General features: G+C 39.8%; 3 long non-coding RNA genes across 3 annotated transcripts; all 3 read right to left on the reverse strand.

The window, feature by feature from the left end:
• Positions 1 to 2,716: 2,716 nt before the first annotated feature.
• Positions 2,717 to 3,753, reverse strand: LOC116002906. The gene is made up of 3 exons (XR_004094561.1): positions 3,473 to 3,753; positions 3,356 to 3,402; positions 2,717 to 3,260 (listed from the first exon to the last, which is right to left on the reverse strand). It is a non-coding gene; the product is annotated as an uncharacterized LOC116002906 (long non-coding RNA).
• Positions 3,754 to 4,518: 765 nt separating this feature from the next.
• On the reverse strand, positions 4,519 to 5,572 carry LOC116002917. Its single transcript, XR_004094564.1, has 3 exons — positions 5,292 to 5,572; positions 5,175 to 5,221; positions 4,519 to 5,079 (listed from the first exon to the last, which is right to left on the reverse strand). It is a non-coding gene; the product is annotated as an uncharacterized LOC116002917 (long non-coding RNA).
• A 1,318-nt stretch (positions 5,573 to 6,890) lies between these two features.
• LOC116001499 lies at positions 6,891 to 7,626 on the reverse strand. The gene is made up of 3 exons (XR_004094234.1): positions 7,556 to 7,626; positions 7,096 to 7,145; positions 6,891 to 6,957 (listed from the first exon to the last, which is right to left on the reverse strand). It is a non-coding gene; the product is annotated as an uncharacterized LOC116001499 (long non-coding RNA).
• Between the last annotated feature and the right edge of the window lie 15,238 nt (positions 7,627 to 22,864).

Consider the following 22,864-nt stretch of genomic DNA (forward strand, 5'->3'; position numbering starts at 1 on the left):
TATGTATATGAAACATATGTATGTACGTGTAGTATATATAGTTGTGTGTGTATTATGTATATATATACACGTGTGATGTGTGTATGTTTAAACTATATATATATGTACATATATGAGTATATATGTATACTTAAATAAAGGTTGTATTATATATATATATATATATATATGGTATGTGTACTTTATGTGAGTATGCATAAATGTGGAAAATGTTATGTTGAATGCATATATACATATGTGTAATGTAATGATGGAAAATGTTTGAGCAAAATGTTTTAAGAGACAAGACTTTTGAACTAAGTTAAGAATGGTGATTGATTTCAAAGGAGGACTTAATTTTATGGAAAATGTCCAAAAAGTGATTTTTGACTCAAGGAAAGGGAAAAGGAAGGAAAATGTTTTCAAACCTTTGTTCTAGTAAAAGTGGTGAAGGACCTTGTCTTGTAGCCTACGGGATAAAGAGCTTCAAGTGCCTTCCCGTATGGTGGTTATGTTATTGTATGACCAGTTCATACTGTGGGCGAAGTCTATTCGCCGAGTACTATATCACCCGGAAGGAAAAGGGTCTCCTGCGGGGGTGTGCACACTTAAGTATAGTAACTCTATTTTCGGGTAGGTGTCGTTCTTATGAACCTAGTGAGGCTAGCTAGGAATCATTCCAACGCTCCTATAAGTCCAGGGGATCAGTATTAGACCGGGCGATGACCACTGAACCCGAGTTGAACGATCAAAGTGGTCAGTCAAAAGTGGAGAAAGGATACTCCAAAGGCTTCACACTCACTTTCTATCTAGAACCAAGTGGATTTTGAAATATGAATGTAGTTACGCTGTAGCTACGGAGAAGAGGTATGTGAAAAGTATTGAAAATACCCAAAGGTTGTGGGTGATCTCTCTGAAAGGTGAAAAGTGAAGAGAATTTCCTTATGAGGGAAATGTTTTTCAAAGAAAGTGATTGAGAACAAAAAGGTGGAATTTGTGTTTTTCCATTACTTGCTTATATGCTTAAATGTTTAGCAATATATGCTTTGAGTAAGTAAATGATTATTGTATGACCTCGTCTAGAGGGAAAGTGATTCAAGATTGATATTGAAATTGTTGCCTATTATGTGTGCACGTTGCTATGTGTAACTGTTGCAGGTAGAACCTCGGCTGGTGAGTAAGGATAGGGTTTTGATGTAACAATTTTTACAAAACCTTTATTTAGTTTTGAATAACCCGTGGATATCCTTACTTAGCCGTCGCGCTAACTACACTTCAATGTGTATTGTTTTATCAGATGCAGTTTAGTGAGTACCTCTGTAGCCGATGAGCTCAGAATAGAAGAGAAGTGCAGGTTGAGGTCTACTATGATGTTGTTGTAGTATGTTGGTGTTGTAAGTTTAGCCTTAGCACTTAGAGTGGAGTTTGTCAAAGAGATGATAGAATTCACTCTAGGTGTGGCGGTAGCACCCAGTTTTCTGTTGAGTAGATGTAAGCTTCCGCAACGTCTGATTACTGATTTGTAATAAAGTATAAAAGTGGAAAATTGGGGTGTTACAGTAGGTAACTTAAAAATAAATAAAATACCCTACAACGTCGGCTATTTACAAATCGCCGACGTTGTAGGTAATTTGAAAACTACTAAAATACCCTACAACGTTAGCTCTTTACAAATAGTCGACGTTGTAGGTAACTTAAAAACAACTAAAATACCCTATAACGTCGGCTCTCTACAACTAGCCGACGTTGTAGATAACTTAAAAACAAATAAAATACCCTACAACGTCGGCTATTTACAAATAGCCGACGTTGTAGGTAATTTGAAAACTACTAAAATACCCTACAACGTCGGCTCATTACAACTAGCCGACGTTGTAGGTAATTTGGAAACTACTAAAATACCCTACAACGTCGGCTCTTTACAAATAGCCGACGTTGTAGGTAATATTTTTTTTAAAATATTCATTTTATTTTTCTATTTACACCCAAAACCTGCTCAAATATATATAGCTATCACAATCACATTCAAAACCTGTACAATTTATATTTATAATATCAAAATTAATAAAATCAATAAATCTCACAATTGATAATAATTAATAATACAAGTTCATCAATATTTTTTTTTAAATATTCATTTTATTTTTCTATTTACACCCAACACCTATTCAAATATATATAGCTATCACAATCACATTCAAAACCTGTACAATTTATATTTATAATATCAAAATTAATTAATAAAAGCAATAAATCTCACAATTGATAATAATTAATAATACAAGTTCATCAAAAATTATCTATATTAATTAATACAAGCCATAATCTTCTCCCAAACTTTGTACCAAAAGCAATAAAAGCAATACATACATCTCACATTACTATTTCACATACTAATGCAATGTATTAATCCATTCATCAATGAAGTACTTGGCCCATGTGTCTCTAACTTCATCAATCTCTTGTTGATTATAGCTCAGTGAACCAACTCTCTCCACTATCTATAATAATGTTGAAAAGTAATAAATAATAATAAGAATTAATTGCAACCGTAGAAGTATCTAATTGAGTATTTTAGTACAAGAAAGAAACATGAACATTTAATTTAAATAGTTAATAATTATTTCCAATAAAAGTAACAACTATTGGTAAGCACTCACAATTATTTCCAATAAAAGTAACAACTATTGGTAAGCACTCACTTTCACAGTTTTGTACTAGTGTTCCTATTGGTAAGCACTCACTTTCACAGTTTTGTACTAGTGTTCGACCAAGTTCAAGTGTTACTGGCTGAGAATTATCAATAAAATAAAGCAAGAAAAAAAAATCACATCACCATGCGTAATGAAAGAGCCACTAAATAGTTAATGATTAGCATACTTTGACACTGGAAATTATAAAAGTTCTTCATACTAGAAGTATGTAATCTATAAGTCAATATTATGTTCAGATTTCATTTCGCCATAAGTCACACATTTATCAGCTATAACTGCAACACATAGTTCAACCTAAAAAAAGTATACACTTAGTTATAGATCCTCTAATTTATTATGTAAGAATCAGTTTCATGGAGACAAGTGCAGGCAGTTCATGGATCAGTATAGACTGGATTGTTTTGGCTTGATATAGAGACGTCGATGGCCAATGTCGAAAACTAGATATGAAGCACACAGGCAAAACTAAATTATAGGAGGATGCCAGAAGTACCTGTGATAAAACTGAGATTGCAAGAGAGTCCATGCATCTTTTTGACACAAATGGAAAAAGAGAAGGCTTGAAATCTGAATGCATTTGCAAGAAGTGATCAGAGTGGAAACCAGACATGTCTAATTAGATTTCCTAACTAAAGAACTTGATCTAAACTTCATAGATTCACCCTCAAAGAACTTCAAGCAGAAGCTGCTGCTGCCTTCTTCCTTGGAGCTGCTTCAATAATGTATTCCATAAGATAACAGCTTCAAATACAAAGGAAAACAAATATAGGAGATTTTACCTGCAGAAATTAACAGTAAGCGCAAGTCCAAGTTCTGGAAATGACTAGTTAACCCCCACCATATCCTGTGCTTTACCCTTAGCAATTTAATTACCTGCTATTAGAGAAACCTTAGAAAAGGCATGTTCATGCGATTTTGCGATGCTGTAGTACGAAGGAGGACGCCGGTGACTTGTGAGTGTTTTGGGTTGGTCTCGTCCGCAGAGGCAGCTGAGCTAGGAGACAGCTCATGAGGGCCTACCACCCTTAACATCTCCAAATCTTCAAGAATCCGGGAATTCTCGTTGGTTTCAACCGTTTGTTCCATCTGCACAATGTACACGTGTAGTGTAGTATAGTATGTCATACACACTTAACTTAACACCCAACCCATCTAACACACATATATATATTTAGTCCCTAAGATGTTTAACTCACTTTCAGTAATGCCTGCCTTGTTACTTCTCTCTCAACTTCTCTCTTTTTCTTGGCCTCCGCTGCAGCCTTCGAGTTGTTATGCCGTGGACCCAGGTCCACCTTGCAAGGTGGACCTGGGTCTATATTCACATACACTATACTCTACATTCACATACATTATACTCTACATTCACAATTTGTAAACTCCACATTCACACATTACAGGATTATATGTTTAGTAACTATACTCTACATTCACAATTTGTAAACTGCACATTCACACATTCAAAACTCTATATTCACAGGTCCTATACTCCATATTCACAACTTGAGAACTCCACATTCACACATTACAAGGCTACAAATTGCTAGAACTTCTTAACTCTATTACAGATTCACACATGTATAACTCTACATTCACGATTTCTATACTCCATATTCACAATTTGAAACCTCCACATTCACACATTTCTGGACAACTCTACATTCACACAATCATAAATCTACATTCACGATTTCTATACTCTACATTCACACTTTGAAACCTCTACATTCACACATTTTTGGACAACTCTATATTCAACAATATATTTACTAAAAAAAAAAAGACAAAAACAACGTAGTTTTNTAATAATTATTTCCAATAAAAGTAACAACTATTGGTAAGCACTCACTTTCACAGTTTTGTACTAGTGTTCGACCAAGTTCAAGTGTTACTGGCTGAGAATTATCAATAAAATAAAGCAAGAAAAAAAAATCACATCACCATGCGTAATGAAAGAGCCACTAAATAGTTAATGATTAGCATACTTTGACACTGGAAATTATAAAAGTTCTTCATACTAGAAGTATGTAATCTATAAGTCAATATTATGTTCAGATTTCATTTCGCCATAAGTCACACATTTATCAGCTATAACTGCAACACATAGTTCAACCTAAAAAAAGTATACACTTAGTTATAGATCCTCTAATTTATTATGTAAGAATCAGTTTCATGGAGACAAGTGCAGGCAGTTCATGGATCAGTATAGACTGGATTGTTTTGGCTTGATATAGAGACGTCGATGGCCAATGTCGAAAACTAGATATGAAGCACACAGGCAAAACTAAATTATAGGAGGATGCCAGAAGTACCTGTGATAAAACTGAGATTGCAAGAGAGTCCATGCATCTTTTTGACACAAATGGAAAAAGAGAAGGCTTGAAATCTGAATGCATTTGCAAGAAGTGATCAGAGTGGAAACCAGACATGTCTAATTAGATTTCCTAACTAAAGAACTTGATCTAAACTTCATAGATTCACCCTCAAAGAACTTCAAGCAGAAGCTGCTGCTGCCTTCTTCCTTGGAGCTGCTTCAATAATGTATTCCATAAGATAACAGCTTCAAATACAAAGGAAAACAAATATAGGAGATTTTACCTGCAGAAATTAACAGTAAGCGCAAGTCCAAGTTCTGGAAATGACTAGTTAACCCCCACCATATCCTGTGCTTTACCCTTAGCAATTTAATTACCTGCTATTAGAGAAACCTTAGAAAAGGCATGTTCATGCGATTTTGCGATGCTGTAGTACGAAGGAGGACGCCGGTGACTTGTGAGTGTTTTGGGTTGGTCTCGTCCGCAGAGGCAGCTGAGCTAGGAGACAGCTCATGAGGGCCTACCACCCTTAACATCTCCAAATCTTCAAGAATCCGGGAATTCTCGTTGGTTTCAACCGTTTGTTCCATCTGCACAATGTACACGTGTAGTGTAGTATAGTATGTCATACACACTTAACTTAACACCCAACCCATCTAACACACATATATATATTTAGTCCCTAAGATGTTTAACTCACTTTCAGTAATGCCTGCCTTGTTACTTCTCTCTCAACTTCTCTCTTTTTCTTGGCCTCCGCTGCAGCCTTCGAGTTGTTATGCCGTGGACCCAGGTCCACCTTGCAAGGTGGACCTGGGTCTATATTCACATACACTATACTCTACATTCACATACATTATACTCTACATTCACAATTTGTAAACTCCACATTCACACATTACAGGATTATATGTTTAGTAACTATACTCTACATTCACAATTTGTAAACTGCACATTCACACATTCAAAACTCTATATTCACAGGTCCTATACTCCATATTCACAACTTGAGAACTCCACATTCACACATTACAAGGCTACAAATTGCTAGAACTTCTTAACTCTATTACAGATTCACACATGTATAACTCTACATTCACGATTTCTATACTCCATATTCACAATTTGAAACCTCCACATTCACACATTTCTGGACAACTCTACATTCACACAATCATAAATCTACATTCACGATTTCTATACTCTACATTCACACTTTGAAACCTCTACATTCACACATTTTTGGACAACTCTATATTCAACAATATATTTACTAAAAAAAAAAAGACAAAAACAACGTAGTTTTGGACCCAGGTCCACCTTGCAAGATGGACCTGGGTCCACAGCATAATTTGCCGCAGCCTTCTCTTCTGCTCGTTTTTTAGCCTCTTCAGCAGCCTTGGCTTCAGCCTCTAACCTAGCTTTTTCTGCTCACAATTCCAATACATGTCATGTTGGTTACCACCACTGCATACAATCACATCTTTCAAGGAACTACACCACTTATCATACATATACATCTGAATTTCCTTCTCTGCATCTGAATTTCCTCCCTTTCACGCCGCAGTTTTTCTGGATCCCCCTTCTCAACTTGTCAACCAAATCAACTCTCAAACCATCATGCCAATCTAAAAACAAATAACTTAAAGCGATAATGTCAAATAATATTTAACAAGCAAGAAATAATTAATTGCAACCTTAGAAGTATCGAATTGAGTATTTTAGTACAAGAAAGAGAACATGATGCTGAAATTAACCACACATAAACTTTAACCTATGAATGCAAAGAAAACTATGGATAGCAATGAACTCTGAGTAAGGAATAGCAAATGAAATATACACCCCACTTTGATGGAGGTTGGGAAGAATAGGGAGAACTTACTATTGAAATCAGCCACATTATTACCACCTTCCTTACCATCTATGCTTGCTGGAGAACAACTTTGATCCTGGGAGAAAATAGCACTTTTAGTTTCCAAATTCCTACTGACTATTACCAGCTCACATAATGGCGTACTGTTGTGATGTTATACATATTAGATTTCAATGTAGCAGACTACTTTCATGATATAAAGGAATAAGTTCACCTGTTTCACATGAACAAAGGCTTTATGACCTTCAGATGAGCAGCTAGAATCTGAATAAGCAAGATATACAGAGGATGAAATCATATATTTGTGCTACAAGAAACAAAAGTCAAGGTATTAGTGCACCCACAATGCCCTAGGGTCAAATAGAACATGGTATTCTGACTAAAGAGTCACATTAATAATGAAATATCTTCCACTACTATACAGCTACTCAAGGTCACCTTTTACGGTTTTACCTAGGAACCCAAGGCAAAAATTAAAACATAAGGCTATCCTGCTGAGGGCTCTTGCTTTATTGGCACAGAGGAATTGTTAGAAGAGGAGTAGAGGAGAGATAGAGGAGCCAATTTCATCTATGTAATAGGCATATTTTGGCAACTTTCTATGTAACTCAAATTAACCATCAATATACACAATAATTAGTTCAAAATTTGAGAACATGTTGTAGTTTACTTACAACTGTATCTAACCAGCTAACTGCCAATGCTGATGATAAAACCTCCCAGTACTTGGGATCATTTTCAATGGCCTGAGAAGAGTAATTTGTCANTCTACATTCACAATTTGTAAACTCCACATTCACACATTACAGGATTATATGTTTAGTAACTATACTCTACATTCACAATTTGTAAACTGCACATTCACACATTCAAAACTCTATATTCACAGGTCCTATACTCCATATTCACAACTTGAGAACTCCACATTCACACATTACAAGGCTACAAATTGCTAGAACTTCTTAACTCTATTACAGATTCACACATGTATAACTCTACATTCACGATTTCTATACTCCATATTCACAATTTGAAACCTCCACATTCACACATTTCTGGACAACTCTACATTCACACAATCATAAATCTACATTCACGATTTCTATACTCTACATTCACACTTTGAAACCTCTACATTCACACATTTTTGGACAACTCTATATTCAACAATATATTTACTAAAAAAAAAAAGACAAAAACAACGTAGTTTTGGACCCAGGTCCACCTTGCAAGATGGACCTGGGTCCACAGCATAATTTGCCGCAGCCTTCTCTTCTGCTCGTTTTTTAGCCTCTTCAGCAGCCTTGGCTTCAGCCTCTAACCTAGCTTTTTCTGCTCACAATTCCAATACATGTCATGTTGGTTACCACCACTGCATACAATCACATCTTTCAAGGAACTACACCACTTATCATACATATACATCTGAATTTCCTTCTCTGCATCTGAATTTCCTCCCTTTCACGCCGCAGTTTTTCTGGATCCCCCTTCTCAACTTGTCAACCAAATCAACTCTCAAACCATCATGCCAATCTAAAAACAAATAACTTAAAGCGATAATGTCAAATAATATTTAACAAGCAAGAAATAATTAATTGCAACCTTAGAAGTATCGAATTGAGTATTTTAGTACAAGAAAGAGAACATGATGCTGAAATTAACCACACATAAACTTTAACCTATGAATGCAAAGAAAACTATGGATAGCAATGAACTCTGAGTAAGGAATAGCAAATGAAATATACACCCCACTTTGATGGAGGTTGGGAAGAATAGGGAGAACTTACTATTGAAATCAGCCACATTATTACCACCTTCCTTACCATCTATGCTTGCTGGAGAACAACTTTGATCCTGGGAGAAAATAGCACTTTTAGTTTCCAAATTCCTACTGACTATTACCAGCTCACATAATGGCGTACTGTTGTGATGTTATACATATTAGATTTCAATGTAGCAGACTACTTTCATGATATAAAGGAATAAGTTCACCTGTTTCACATGAACAAAGGCTTTATGACCTTCAGATGAGCAGCTAGAATCTGAATAAGCAAGATATACAGAGGATGAAATCATATATTTGTGCTACAAGAAACAAAAGTCAAGGTATTAGTGCACCCACAATGCCCTAGGGTCAAATAGAACATGGTATTCTGACTAAAGAGTCACATTAATAATGAAATATCTTCCACTACTATACAGCTACTCAAGGTCACCTTTTACGGTTTTACCTAGGAACCCAAGGCAAAAATTAAAACATAAGGCTATCCTGCTGAGGGCTCTTGCTTTATTGGCACAGAGGAATTGTTAGAAGAGGAGTAGAGGAGAGATAGAGGAGCCAATTTCATCTATGTAATAGGCATATTTTGGCAACTTTCTATGTAACTCAAATTAACCATCAATATACACAATAATTAGTTCAAAATTTGAGAACATGTTGTAGTTTACTTACAACTGTATCTAACCAGCTAACTGCCAATGCTGATGATAAAACCTCCCAGTACTTGGGATCATTTTCAATGGCCTGAGAAGAGTAATCCCAGTACTTGGGATCATTTTCAATGGCCTGAGAAGAGTAATTTGTCAGTGTAATGCAGTTTAAAATGGCCTGAGAAGAGTAATTTGTCAGTGTAATGCAGTTTAAGAGGAAGAGAGAAGAGTAATTTGTCAGTGTAATGCAGTTTAAGAGGAAGAAGAACACTAATTAAAGCAACTAGTAATTTATAAACATAGCAGATAAGCTAAGATGCAAATATAATATATATATTACTCAAGTTGATACAATGATTCAAACTTTCTTTTAGATATTTGACAGAGCTATTCAAATTATAATACTCCATACTAATAACATAGAAGACAAAATTTGAACTTGGAGTCATTTCAAAATTATGAAAATCGAACATACAAAAATTTTGGCAATTTTTGAAAAAAAAATGATGCCTAATACATACAACTTCCTATGAAACTTGCAGATTTGCTATTAGTATATTACCAGGGGAAATCAGAGTCATTTATGCAGTAGTATAGCTCACTTTTATTTTCACAATAATCCACAAATTTAAAAAAATATGCAGAAAAAGGAGCATCAAAAGGATGTACGTACGATTTTGCGATGTTGTAGTACGAAGGAGGACGCCGGTGACCTGTTGCACTGCTGTACGAAGGAGAACGGCTGGCGGTGGAAAATCGACGACCTGGTGCTGCACGCTGCACGAATGAGTGAACGGCAACCAACGTTCTTTCGGTGCGGGTCGAGGAGCGCGGAACTGTGCGACCGGCGGCGTCTATAGAGAGAAGACAGTGAAGGGCGGAGGGGGCTGTGCGAACGGCGACCTTGAAGCGGAGATAGCGGTGACGGATGGACGGAAGGCGACGACGACTGTTCTGTTTTGAAAAGAGATGACTGTAGTGTTGAATTCCTAATTTGAAGCACAAGTAAGGTTTAAAATTGAAGGTTTTTGGACTATATTCAAAACCCTACAACGTCGGTTATTTATAATAACCGACGTTGTAGGTTAAAATATTATAAATCGGCGCGATACGACGTCGGCTAGGAGTGGTAGTCGACGTCGTATCGCGCCCGGGCTTAATGATACGACGTCGGCTACCACTCATAGCCGACGTCGTATCAATGGCCGAATGCCATTATAGGCGCGATACGACGTCAGCTAGGAGTGGTAACCGATGTCGTATGCGCAGGGATTCATACTAATTGGATACGACGTCGGCTAACCTACCTAGCCGACGTCGTATCGATGCCCGAATGCAATTATAGGCGCGATACGACGTCGGCTAGGTAGGTTAGACGACGTCGTATCGTCCGTCGATGGCTAATATACACGATACGACGTCGGCTAATCTCTTAGCCGACGTCGTATCGCACCGTCGTCTAACCTACACCCTTTAACGTCAGTTATTAGTAAATAACCGACGTTAAAGGGTTTTTATTTATTTTTAATTAATTAATGACCCTTTAACGTCGGGTAATTATTTAGCCGACGTTAAATTGCCGACGTTGTATGTGATTCTGTAGTAGTGGTCAGTGCCTCCTGTAGATATACAAATCGATTTCCAAAGGCCAGTATGAAATTTGTTTTGAATGTCATAAGCCAATCTTTCCATAATCTTGAAAAGATAGGGAGTAAGAGGATCTCCTTGACGGAGACCGCGACCCGGCCTAAAGGGTAGAATTGCACCGTCATTCCAAAGGATAGAGATGTCGGTTTCTCGTAGTGAAAATAGGATAAGCTCAATCGTACGTCTTGGGAACCCAAAGTCAACTAAGGTATTTTCTAGGAACACCTAGGAACCACTGACGTAGGCTTTATGAAGATCCACTTTAACAATCATATAACCCTTCTTCCCTCTCTTGTTATTCATGGTGTGGGCAATCTCCTGAGTTAAGATCACATTATCAAGAGTACAACACCCCTGGAGGAAGCAATTTTGGTGAGGCCTAATAATGTTGCACATAATCGGTCTTTATCTATTGACTAAGATCTTAGAGATCACTTTAAAGGCCACATTCAGGAGAGTAATTGGCCTAAAATCCACAGCCGATTCAAGAACTTCTTTTTCCGATATGAGGGTCACAAAAGCCTGTAGGAGAGATTTATTGAACGAACCACTATTTAACATCTGGTTGACTATACTAGTCAAAGATAGCCCAGCATCGCCCCAGAAATGTTGATAGAACCTTGTCAGAATCCTATCCGGCCCTAGACTTCCAAACATTTTCATACTAAAAATCACTTTCTTCATTTCTTCAAGACAGGCTCCATGAACGAAACTGTGAGACTGGGTCCGAGAAGTTTTACGAGCATCAACGATTACGGTCAAAGTCACCTCTTCTTCCAGAGAAACCCTGCAAAAAAGAGAAGAGAAGTAATCGGTAATGTGGTTAGTCAAAGAAGTTGGGTTATCAGTCCAAACACCTTGGATTTTGAGGAACCTAATATGGTTTTTGATTCTTCTACTCAAGGCTGAGTTGTGATAGAAACGAGTGTTACTATCACCGTCTATGATCCAGTCCATCCTAGATTTTTGAAACCAAAAGGCTTCCTCTTGGTCCAACACGATATTAATGTCACTGATTAACTGTTTTGCATGCCTCTGAAGGTGCTCGGATGAACTGAAATTAGTCACACACTAAATCCCATGAATTCTAGCCTCTAGACGCCTCTTACGATTGAAAATGTTGCCAAAAATATTTGTGGTTCTAAATCATACTCTTTTGGGTCACAATCGTAATAATGTCTTCCCAAATGGTCTTGTAGTCATCTATAGTCAACCATGCCACTTCAAAGCGAAACGAGCGAGTGCATCTGCTTGGGGGGCTCCCTACTTCCTAAATAAAGATAATGGGATTATGGTTCGAGCATAAACGAGGTAGAACCACCACTTTTGCTTCCGAGAAATCCAACTGAGTTCTAACATTCCAGAGAATTCTATGAAGCCTACGCATTTGCAGGACTCTACTTCCCGCAAATCGACACCAAGTGAACGTAAACCCCGAGGCGCCCGGGTCTAGTAACCTGCAATCACTATAGGCATCGACGAATCTCTTAAGGTAATTGTTATTGATTGAGATCACCTAAGACAATCTATGGGCCCTGAATGGAACTAGAAAAGGGCTTACAATTGTCCCAAAATCTGCACTTAGCTAACAAATTAGGCCTAATATGTGCAAAAGTTAAAAAAAAAAAAAAAAAAAGTATTCAAGTCGGTGTTTCACCTTAGTTTGAATGTGTTGAGAATTATGACTGACAATTTCTAAATTAATGTGACCTTGTCTCCAAAATAGGAGGAGTCTACTAGCAAAACTCCATGGCTCTACGATAAAATGTTTGGTATATCCTAACTTAGAGACTAACTCAATCATTTTATCAGCCTTGGGGGAACGAATCTCAAGGAGGCAAAGAGCATCAGCTTTGGTCATGTTCAGAAGCTCCTTAACATGCTTCCTAACCCTACCATTGACAATGACCCTACAGTTCTAAGAGATAATCTTCATGAGGAATTATCGATTGGTTGACAGGGAGGGAAGTTTTGTTACAACCATTTTGCCTTGCGTAGCCACTGGTAACCCCCCACAACCTCTCACATTCTAGTAAGAAGTGTAATGATTTACCAGGGAAAGACTAGAAGCGGAGGGAGACTTACCGTTGGAACTATCACCAAGTCCCTTATTTTGTTTTCCCTTCACTAAGGTTCTGAGATTAGCTTCCTCAATCTTGGGTTCATATGCCAATGCCTCAAACTGGTTACTCTCATTCCTCGGTGCGGCGCTAGCCTTTTTTGGTTGGTGGTGATTTTTCTTTTGATCGACCTTTCTGTTGGAAAAATAGAACTAAAATGGCATTTAAGTGGCCATTTTGTGGTACAATTTAGAGTGGGGTCCACTACCGATTTGGGTCGGGTCAAAGTGGATTCGGGTTCTTCGTAGTGAGATGAAGAGATCCATATATTTTACGCTCATAATGGATAATCGGTGAATGAGAAATTGGTTCTCAAAGTAGACCCATTGGAGATGGAATTTTTATTAGTTTTGCCCCACATTGGTTGGGAAGGAAGATTTCACCCACTATAAATACAAGAGCCTTTTTAAGGTTAATTGACTTGTATGGCATAGAGGCTCTCTCTCGCGCGCAGGGGGGGGGTGCAAATCAAATCCCAAAATGAGTTCGAAAAAGCTTGAACTTCTGTGCACGGGCACAAATGTCGTCTGGAAAAGTGGTTGGCCTTGCGGGCTAAGTTATGCCAAAATTCCGAACGAATTTACCATCTCAGTCTACATAGAATTTACCATCTCGGTCCACATAAGTTCGAGACATCAAGATGAACTGACCTATCGAGAGGTAGTTCGATGTCTCGAAGCTCACCGAAGGTCGTTCGCGCGCGTCCGATGTCTCGCGGACCAGTGCGATGTCTCGATGCTGGAACGAATTTTCCATCTCAGTCCACATAAGTTCGAGACATCAAGATGAACTGACCTATGGAGAAGTAGTTCGATGTCTCGAAGCTCAGCGGAGTCGACCTCCCGAAGGTCGTTCGCGCGCGTCTGATGTCTCGCGGACCAGTGCGATTTCTCGATGCCGGCACGATGTCTCGAAGCTTGCACTTCTCGACATCTCGCGGCACGAGTATGTCTCGATGTTCACAAACTGGACCATGTCTCGCACGGCGACTCCAGTAACCTCTCGAACGCGACTTTTCACCTACTGTGTCCGTTCAGAAATAACTCTTGGCATTACGGAATTAATTTGATTAATTTCAATCATTATTTTCAGAGTTATTTCGTGAATAATGGACTTGGTAGTGGGTGTAGGTGTTGGTCAATGGCAGAATTAAATTTCTGCTAGTGGGAAGAGGTTACAATATGGATTATCAATGCCATGATTAATGCTATGATCCACTCTCCTCTACTATATATTCGTTCTGAGCAGCAGGTTTGGAACACACCAAGAACACACGGCAATACACTGTTTTTCTCCCTTAAAACTCTGCTCACGTTTCCTTCTAGCCACTTGCGTTGAACCCACGTTCCTAGTTCGCCGGATCCGAGTTTGTGTGCTCAAACAAGGATCGTAGTACGTTTTATCCTGGGAAACCTAGACCGCAACGCTCCAGCACCCCGGGAGGCGGTAAATAAGGTCTTAAGGAGAGTGGCAACACGACTCGTGCTTCCAACCACCTGAGTTCGTCCGGATTTCATCCTCAACCGTAATTCAGGATTGTTTAACCTTGTGTAGGTTTATTTCCTGTATTTATTATCCTTCGTGGATATCTTTTATGTTGTATTTCCTTTATTTCCTTGTATTTTCGAGATCAATCTTGTAACACTCTTAAAACCTTATCTGCTTCTTCTCCTTCTGATTCTCGAATTTCTGGAAAGAAATGGAAAACACTGAGGGTGTTAATCCTAATGTTGTTGGTGACAATAATGGTGGGAACGGCAACACTGTTGCACATTCCCAGGCACCAGTGAACGTAGGTTCACAATGGGGTGTCGGCTCTAAGGGGTATATCCCCATGATGAGGGTACCTACTGTACCAAGTGGTTCGGCTGAAAAGCCGGACAAGTTTTCGGGATCATACTTTAAGAGGTGGCAGCAAAAGATGCTATTTTACCTCGCTACTCTCGGCTTGTCAAGGTTCTTGACCGAGACGGTTCCAGTGGTGAAGGAACAAGACCCTCATTCAGCACCTTTGAGGCCGTTGAGGGCGAGAAGGTCTGGATGGGAAATTCTGCTCAGTCCGCTGTGGAGGGCGTGGGCAAGGTGATTTTGAAGATGACTTCTAGGAAGGAACTGACATTGAACAATGTGCTGTATGTTCCGGACCTTAGGAAGAATCTTTTTTCTGGCTCGTTGTTGAACAAGCATGGATTCAAGATGGTCTTCGAATCTGACAAAGTAGTTTCGTCGAAATTAGGGATGTTTGTTGGTAAAGGTTATGTAATTGACGGGCTTTTTAAGCTCAATGTAATGCCTATTATCAATCAAAGTAAAGTTAATTCGGTTTACTTGCTTGAGTCTTCCAATTTGTGGCATGGTAGACTAGGTCATGTTAATTTTAATTCTATGCGTAAATTAATTAGCATGAACCATATCCCTAATTTTCAAGTTAATACAAATAAGTGTGAAATTTGTGTTGAGGCAAAACTAACTAAAGTTCCCTTCAAATCGGTTGAAAGGGAGACTGAGCCACTAGAATTGGTACATAGTGATTTGTGCGATTTTAGATCGATTCAAACGAGAGGTGGTAATAAGTATTTTATCACGTTTATCGATGATTGCACACGACTTTGCTATGTGTATTTGCTAAAGAGCAAAGACGAAGCCAAGGAAAAATTCGTTCTTTATAAGAATGAAGTGGAAAACCAACTTAATCGAAAGATTAAAAAGGTTAGAAGCGATAGAGGTGGTGAGTACGAAGTACCTATCGGTGACTTCTGTGCAAGTGTTGGAATAGTACACTGTTAGGAACATCATGTAATAGGTTTTGATGATACCAACTGTTAAGTAGAAATCCCCGAGTCTCGACGCATAGGCAAAACGCTGTAAGTTCGACAAGTAAACCAAGAGCGAAAATACAACCGAGTAACTTTGAGCTCAACTCGGAAAATATTTAAGCTTGAGGTAAATTTGTTTGAACATCTTAGAAGTCTCGTGTATTGTAATCATATAGACAGATCAGAAGAAGGCATGGGACAACACTGGAGGAATAAGGGTCTGCGAGACATCAACTAAGTCTCGAGACATAAGCAGAGTTCGAGAGGTAGGACCTCTCGATACAGTTATCCAGTTCGAGACATCAACTAAGTCTCGAGACATAAGCAGAGTTCGAGAGGTAGGACCTCTCGATACAGTTATCCAGTTCGAGACATCAACTAAGTCTCGAGACATAAGCAGAGTTCGAGAGGTAGGACCTCTCGATACAGTTATCCAGTTCGAGACATCAACTAAGTCTCGAGACATAAGCAGAGTTCGAGAGGTAGGACCTCTCGATACAGTTATCCAGTTCGAGACATCAACTAAGTCTCGAGACATAAGCAGAGTTCGAGAGGTAGGACCTCTCGATACAGTTATCCAGTTCGAGACATAAACAGAGTTCGAGAGATAGACCTCTCGATATTTGAGTTCGAGACATCAAGCGATCAAGATATCAACCTTGGTCTCGATACACTAACAATTCTCCAACAAAGCTGAATGACGGTCATACTTAAAGTTTGGAGAAGAAGAATATCATGGAGATGGAATAATGAAGAGGTGCCGAACGTGAAGATTTCAAAATGGGCGGAAATGGATGACACGTCAGATTTCCACCACAAACGGTCAAAAGGTGCACCAATGCTGAAGTGGTCTGATTCCCTACAATCAAGGAATAATGGGAATATAAAAAGAGTAACTTTTACCAAAAGACAAAATTGGAGCATGGACTCAAGAAAAGTGAACTATGGAATATTCACTACAAGACAAAGAGGTCCAAGTTACAAGATCACCACTCCATGAAATATGCTGAAAATACGCAAGACCCATGATCAGCATGGGAGACAAATTTCAAACGGAATAATTTTCCCTCCAACGGAATTATTCCTCTACTCTCATATATAAGGACGTAAAGACACAGAAGAAAAAAAAGGGAAAAAAGAGAAAAAGGAGTTAAAAAGAAAAGAGGTTCGAAATTCTTAAGAAGTGTCTGTCTAAAACGTTCAAGTGCAAGTGCTCAACTTGGAATATCATCCTGATATTCAAAACAGCGAGAAAACACATCTTAGTGTTTCAAGAGAGTTACAAAGCTTAAACTGTTATACATCCAGAAGGTGACCGAAGCTGCTCTACATCGAAGTTGATTCAACGATAGCTTGTGGTCAGATTGGAGCCTGTTACATTCAACTGTGACAACCAAAAACACCTTGCTTTGGATTAAGCAAGAGAGGTGGAGTAACCTGGCAGCTGTCCGAGTGAAAGAAACCTGAGGCTTGACGCGGGCTTGGTGATCAAAGGTCAAGTGCTCGAGAGGTGGAGTAGCTGGAAGCGGGGAGAAAGACCTTGGAGAGGTAGAGTAACCTGGGAGCTGTCTTGTGAAGATCCTGAGGCTTGACGCGGGCTTGGTGATCAAAGGTCAAGTGCTCGAGAGGTGGAGTAACAAGAAGCGGGGCGAAAAACCTGAGGCTTGAGGCGGGCTTCGTGATCAAAGCTCAAGCGCTCGATATTGTACTAAAAAGGGAAGTTTTTAGTGCAATCCTTCCAGGGAGTTTCTGGAAGAAGAGTGGACGTAGGCGGGTTGGCCGAACCACTTAAAAATCTCTCTTGCATTTACTTACTGTTTTTATCTCTCGCTAACCTCTCGATTGCACTGCATATAAACACACTTCTCGAACTAACTCAAACTCGTGCTAACTAAAAGGGGATAACATTTCCGCTGCGCATAAAACTTTGTCTTCACCTCGTGAGGTATCGAACCTAAACATCCTAAGTTCAATACACACGAGAGGTTGAAAAGATTTGCAAAATCTTATACAAGTCTATTCACCCCCCCCCCTAGACTTGTACCCCATCCCCTTGGGACCAACAATTGGTATCAGAGCAAGTTCTCTGATCGATATAAACCTTTGTTTATATTGCCTAGAGATCCTTCTTTGAAAAATCTTTTGAAAATATTTTCAAAGCACGAGATAAATTTTAAAATGGACAGCATGTTGTCGAGACATCTTCTTTTTGATCTTAGCAGGTTTGATGACTGGAAAACACGCATGCTTGCGTATCTATCAGCCCTCCATGATGAGATGGCCGAAGTTATAACATCTGGACCAGTCAAGATCATGATGGTAAACACGGCTGCTGAGCAAACCAGAGATACACCAAAGTATGTCCCCAAACCTAGGGAAGAATGGACAAGTGATGATAGGAAGAGAAACAACTTGGACAACATTGCCAAGGATATTCTCTTCAGAGCTATAGACGAAACCATCTTTCCAAAAGTAAGAAAATGCAAAACGGCGAAAGAGGTATGGGATACTTTGATGTTGATTGGTGAAGGTGACGAACAGGAGAAGGAGAACAAGCTCACCGTGGCCATGAAGAAGTTCGAGGACTTCAAGATGAAGCCAGGGGAGAGCATCGACAGCATGGAATCTCGTTTCATGAAGCTATCAATAGAGATCAGTGATCTCGAGAAGGAGATTCCACAAAAGGAGCTAAACCTGAAGGTCTTACGAGGCCTTACCAAGGAGTGGGAAATGAAGGTGATCACAATGCGTGATCACAGGGATTTGAAGAACACCACAACCGACCAACTATTCAGAGATCTCAAAGCCTTCGAATTTGAGATGTTTCCAAGAGATGAGGACGTGGTGGACAGACGGAATGTGGCACTGGTTGCGGACCAACCAACCACCTCCTCAAGGTCAGATTCTAATCCCACTGATTTTTTATCTGATGAACAGTTTGCTTTCTTCATAAGAAAATTCAGGAAATTTATGAAGAAGACACCGGAAAGCAATACAAGTTCACCTTCCTCCTCAAGAAGGAAAAATGAAAAATACACATCCAAAGGAATGGAGGAAGAAGATCAAGGTCTATGCTACAACTGTAGGAGACCGGGGCACTTCAAGGCTGACTGTCCTTACCCTAAGGTAAGCAAGTATCAAGGCCTAGAAGGTAGGAACTCCAGGAGAAAGGAGGAACCTAAAGAGAAGCCAGCACAAAGTGGCTTCAAGGGAGATACAAAGAAACATCTGCGCAGAAAGGCGCTTGTTGCTGAGGAACTCGAGAGAACAATCGAGGAGTCCGAGACGTCGAGCTCCAGTGAAAGCAGCAGCAGCTCAGAGGATGAGAGGGGGCTCATCTGCTTATACACCGAGGAAGAAGAGAATCAATGCCTAATGGCCATTGACAATGAGGTAACCTCTACTTCCACATCTCGCTGCTCTACTTCTACCTCTCGTTGTTCTTCTTTCAGAAGCGATGAAGATCCCTTTGAGATGCTTGAAACATTTAAAAGGGATCTCGCAGTCGCTAATAGCACTCATGCCAAAATCAGGGAAGAAAACAGCAAGCTAACTGCTGAAAGAGATATGCTTAAGAACGTCTCGAAAGAGAATTCAGAGCTAACTCTCAAAGTAAGTGAGTTAGAAGCTAAAGTAATCCAACTAACTGAAGAGTGCAAAACTCGAGAGATCACCGAAAATGATCTTAGAAAGGTTATAGCATCATACACTGATTCCTCCAAAGCTATGGAGAAAATGGTGAATGATCACAGACCTACAAGTGATAGAACCGGTCTAGGGTTCCATCGAGACCATCTCTCGAGAAATAAACAGACCAATGGTTTGGGAACTTCAAGAAATGGAGGATCTCAACCCAAACCAAATAAAGGTCATAAAGGACCAACAGAAAAGACCAGAGTAGCTATTCATAAACCGTCCCTATACACCAGCAATGGAAAGTATAGGAAAGCTACGAAGAATGGCCGGGTAAACAATATCGAGAGATCACCTTGCTATCTCTCGCAAGGCCATTCCAAGTACAAAAAGAGCTACATTCCATATAATGCGCCTCAAGGCAAATATGGAAGGTCTGAGATCCACATAGTTAGGAACTCACGGATGGAGAAAGGCAGACTCTATCCATCTAGTGAGAATTGGTCATCGAATCACAATGTCTGGAAGAAACCTCACTTTCAGCTATTTCACATGACCAAACAGCGTATGAAAGGCATGGTGCATAAGCCGGTCGAAAAGTCTCTACCTAAGTTGATTTATGCACCAAAGAGGCCTAAAACTTTTGCTAGTATTCCTTATGATTATCAAACGTACAATGGCTACATTGCGCCTAGGCCTGGAATAATGGGCACAAGGTATAAATGGATGCCTAAACTCACTAACCCACCAGGACCCAAAGTTTGGGTACCTAAACTTGCTTAATTTCCTTGCAGGACACCAGGGACGTGTGGTTCATTGACAGTGGATGTTCGAGACATATGACGGGAAATCTAACACTGCTAGAGAACATCCAACCTATCGAAGGTCCCTTGGTGACATTTGGCGACAACGAGAAGAAGGGACGCACAAAAGCTGTTGGTGAAATTCAAAAGAATGAGCTGGTTATTAAGGGAGTATCCTATGTTGAAGGGCTCAAGTTCAATCTCCTTAGTACAAGCCAGTTCTGTGACAAAGGCTACAAGGTTGTCTTCACCAAAAGCAAATGTCAGATTATGAACGAGGAATCTCTCGAAGTCGTCTTGGAAGCAGCAAGGAAAGGAAACATGTACATAGTGGATTGGATGTCTGCAAAACCATCCCTATGTATGCTAGCAAGGAGCAAGAAAGATTTATGCTGGGAGTGGCATAGTAAGCTTAGTCATCTGAACTTCAAGACTATCAACAAGCTTACTAAGAGGAACTTAGTGGAAGGACTGCCCAAAGTGACGTTTCGAAAGGATAAAATTTGTGAGGCATGTCAACGTTGCAAACAGATCAAATCCTCTTTCAAGAGCAAAGCCGAGACATCATCCACTAGACCATTAAGTCTTCTTCACATGGACTTATTTGGCCCAGTGGATCCACCCAGCATAAAGGGAAAGAAGTACACTCTTGTGGTAGTAGATGACTACACAAGATTCACATGGACCGTGTTCTTAACCAAGAAAAGTGAGACAAAAATTGTCCTGCCAAATCTCTTGAAGCAAGTTCAAGTTGAAAAGGATGTCTCGATACTAAAGATCCGGTCAGATCAAGGTGGAGAGTTCATAAATCAAGTAATCGAGAGCTACTGCAACGAGAACGGGATTCATCATCAACTGTCAGCTGCTCGAACGCCTCAACAAAACGGGGTTGCTGAAAGAAGGAACAGAACTCTCAAAGAAGCCGCAAGGACCATGCTCTCGCAAGCCAACATATCACAAGGATTTTGGGCAGAAGCAATCAACACAGCGTGCTATACCCAAAATCGGTCCTTGATCGTGAAAGGAGTTGGAAAGACTCCATATGAGTTGTGGAATGAAAGAAAACCGAATGTAAGCCACTTCCACACATTCGGGTGCAAATGCTATATCCACAACAATGGGAAGGCTCAACGAAGAACTTTTGAAGAAAAGGCAGATGATGGAGTGTTTCTAGGATACTCATCAACAAGCAAAGCATTCAGAGTCTTCAACAAGCGGAGTTTGGTGGTTGAAGAGTCCATACATGTTACCTTTGATGAAAGGGCATCGACAGATCAACCATCAAAGACAACGGAAGCAGCTGAGGCAGATCAGCCAGAGTCTATCGAGAGATCAAACTTACCTCTCGAAGACAAGCAGTCTATAGTTCGAGACGTAGCGAAACTCCAGTCAGAATCAGATGATGAAGAGTCTACCAAGAAGAAAGCTCCTGACTCAGTTGATCAAATCCAGATCATAGATGTTCAACCCACATCTCAACCTTCAACGGAAGCATCAACTGAGGAGCCACAACCCAATCTAAGATGGTTGAAGAGTCACCCTGCTGATCAAGTGATTGGAGATGTACGTGACAGAGTTCAAACCAGATCAGCATACAGAGAAAGCATGTTTGCTTGCTTTCTATCGCAAATAGAGCCTAAGGTGATCGAAGAGGCTCTATGTGATCCAGATTGGGTGCAAGCCATGCAAGAGGAACTTCATCAGTTTGAACGGAACGATGTTTGGGAACTAGTTCCGAGACCTCATCATCAGAATGTCATTGGTACAAAGTGGGTTTTCAGAAACAAGATGAATGAGGATGGAATTATTGTCAGGAACAAGGCCAGACTTGTTGCCAAAGGCTACTGTCAGGAGGAAGGAATAGATTTTGATGAAACCTTCGCTCCAGTGGCACGTCTGGAAGCCATACTTGATGAAACCTTCGCTCCAGTGGCACGTCTGGAAGCCATACGCATCTTTCTCGCATATGCCGCCTTCAAAGATTTTAAGGTATATCAAATGGATGTCAAGAGCGCTTTCCTGAACGGACTTCTCGAAGAAGAGGTGTACGTTGAACAACCTCCGGGTTTCTTGAAGGACGTGGGAGCTGACAAAGTATACAAATTAAAGAAGGCACTTTACGGCTTAAAACAAGCTCCGAGAGCTTGGTATGATACCTTATCCTCTTTTCTAATTCAGTGTGGGTTCACCAAAGGCCTAGTGGACAAAACATTGTTTAGAATTAAGGACGGGGATCACATTTTATTGGTGCAAATCTATGTGGACGATATCATTTTTGGAAGCACCAATTCAGACCTGTGCGAGAAGTTCTCTAGATTGATGAAAGGGAAGTTCGAGATGAGCATGATGGGAGAACTAAACTACTTCCTTGGATTACAAGTGAGACAGCTTAAGGAAGGCATCTTCATCAATCAGGAGAAATACACCAAGGATCTGCTCAGAAAATACAATATAGAAGGGAAATCCTCAGTCAAAGTACCCATGGGAACCTCTCTACGTATCGATGTCGACAGTGAAGGTCGAGAGGTCGATCA

The sequence above is a fragment of the Ipomoea triloba genome, chromosome 13 (genome assembly GCF_003576645.1).
Source record: "Ipomoea triloba cultivar NCNSP0323 chromosome 13, ASM357664v1".
In the NCBI taxonomy this organism is placed as follows: domain Eukaryota; kingdom Viridiplantae; phylum Streptophyta; class Magnoliopsida; order Solanales; family Convolvulaceae; genus Ipomoea; species Ipomoea triloba.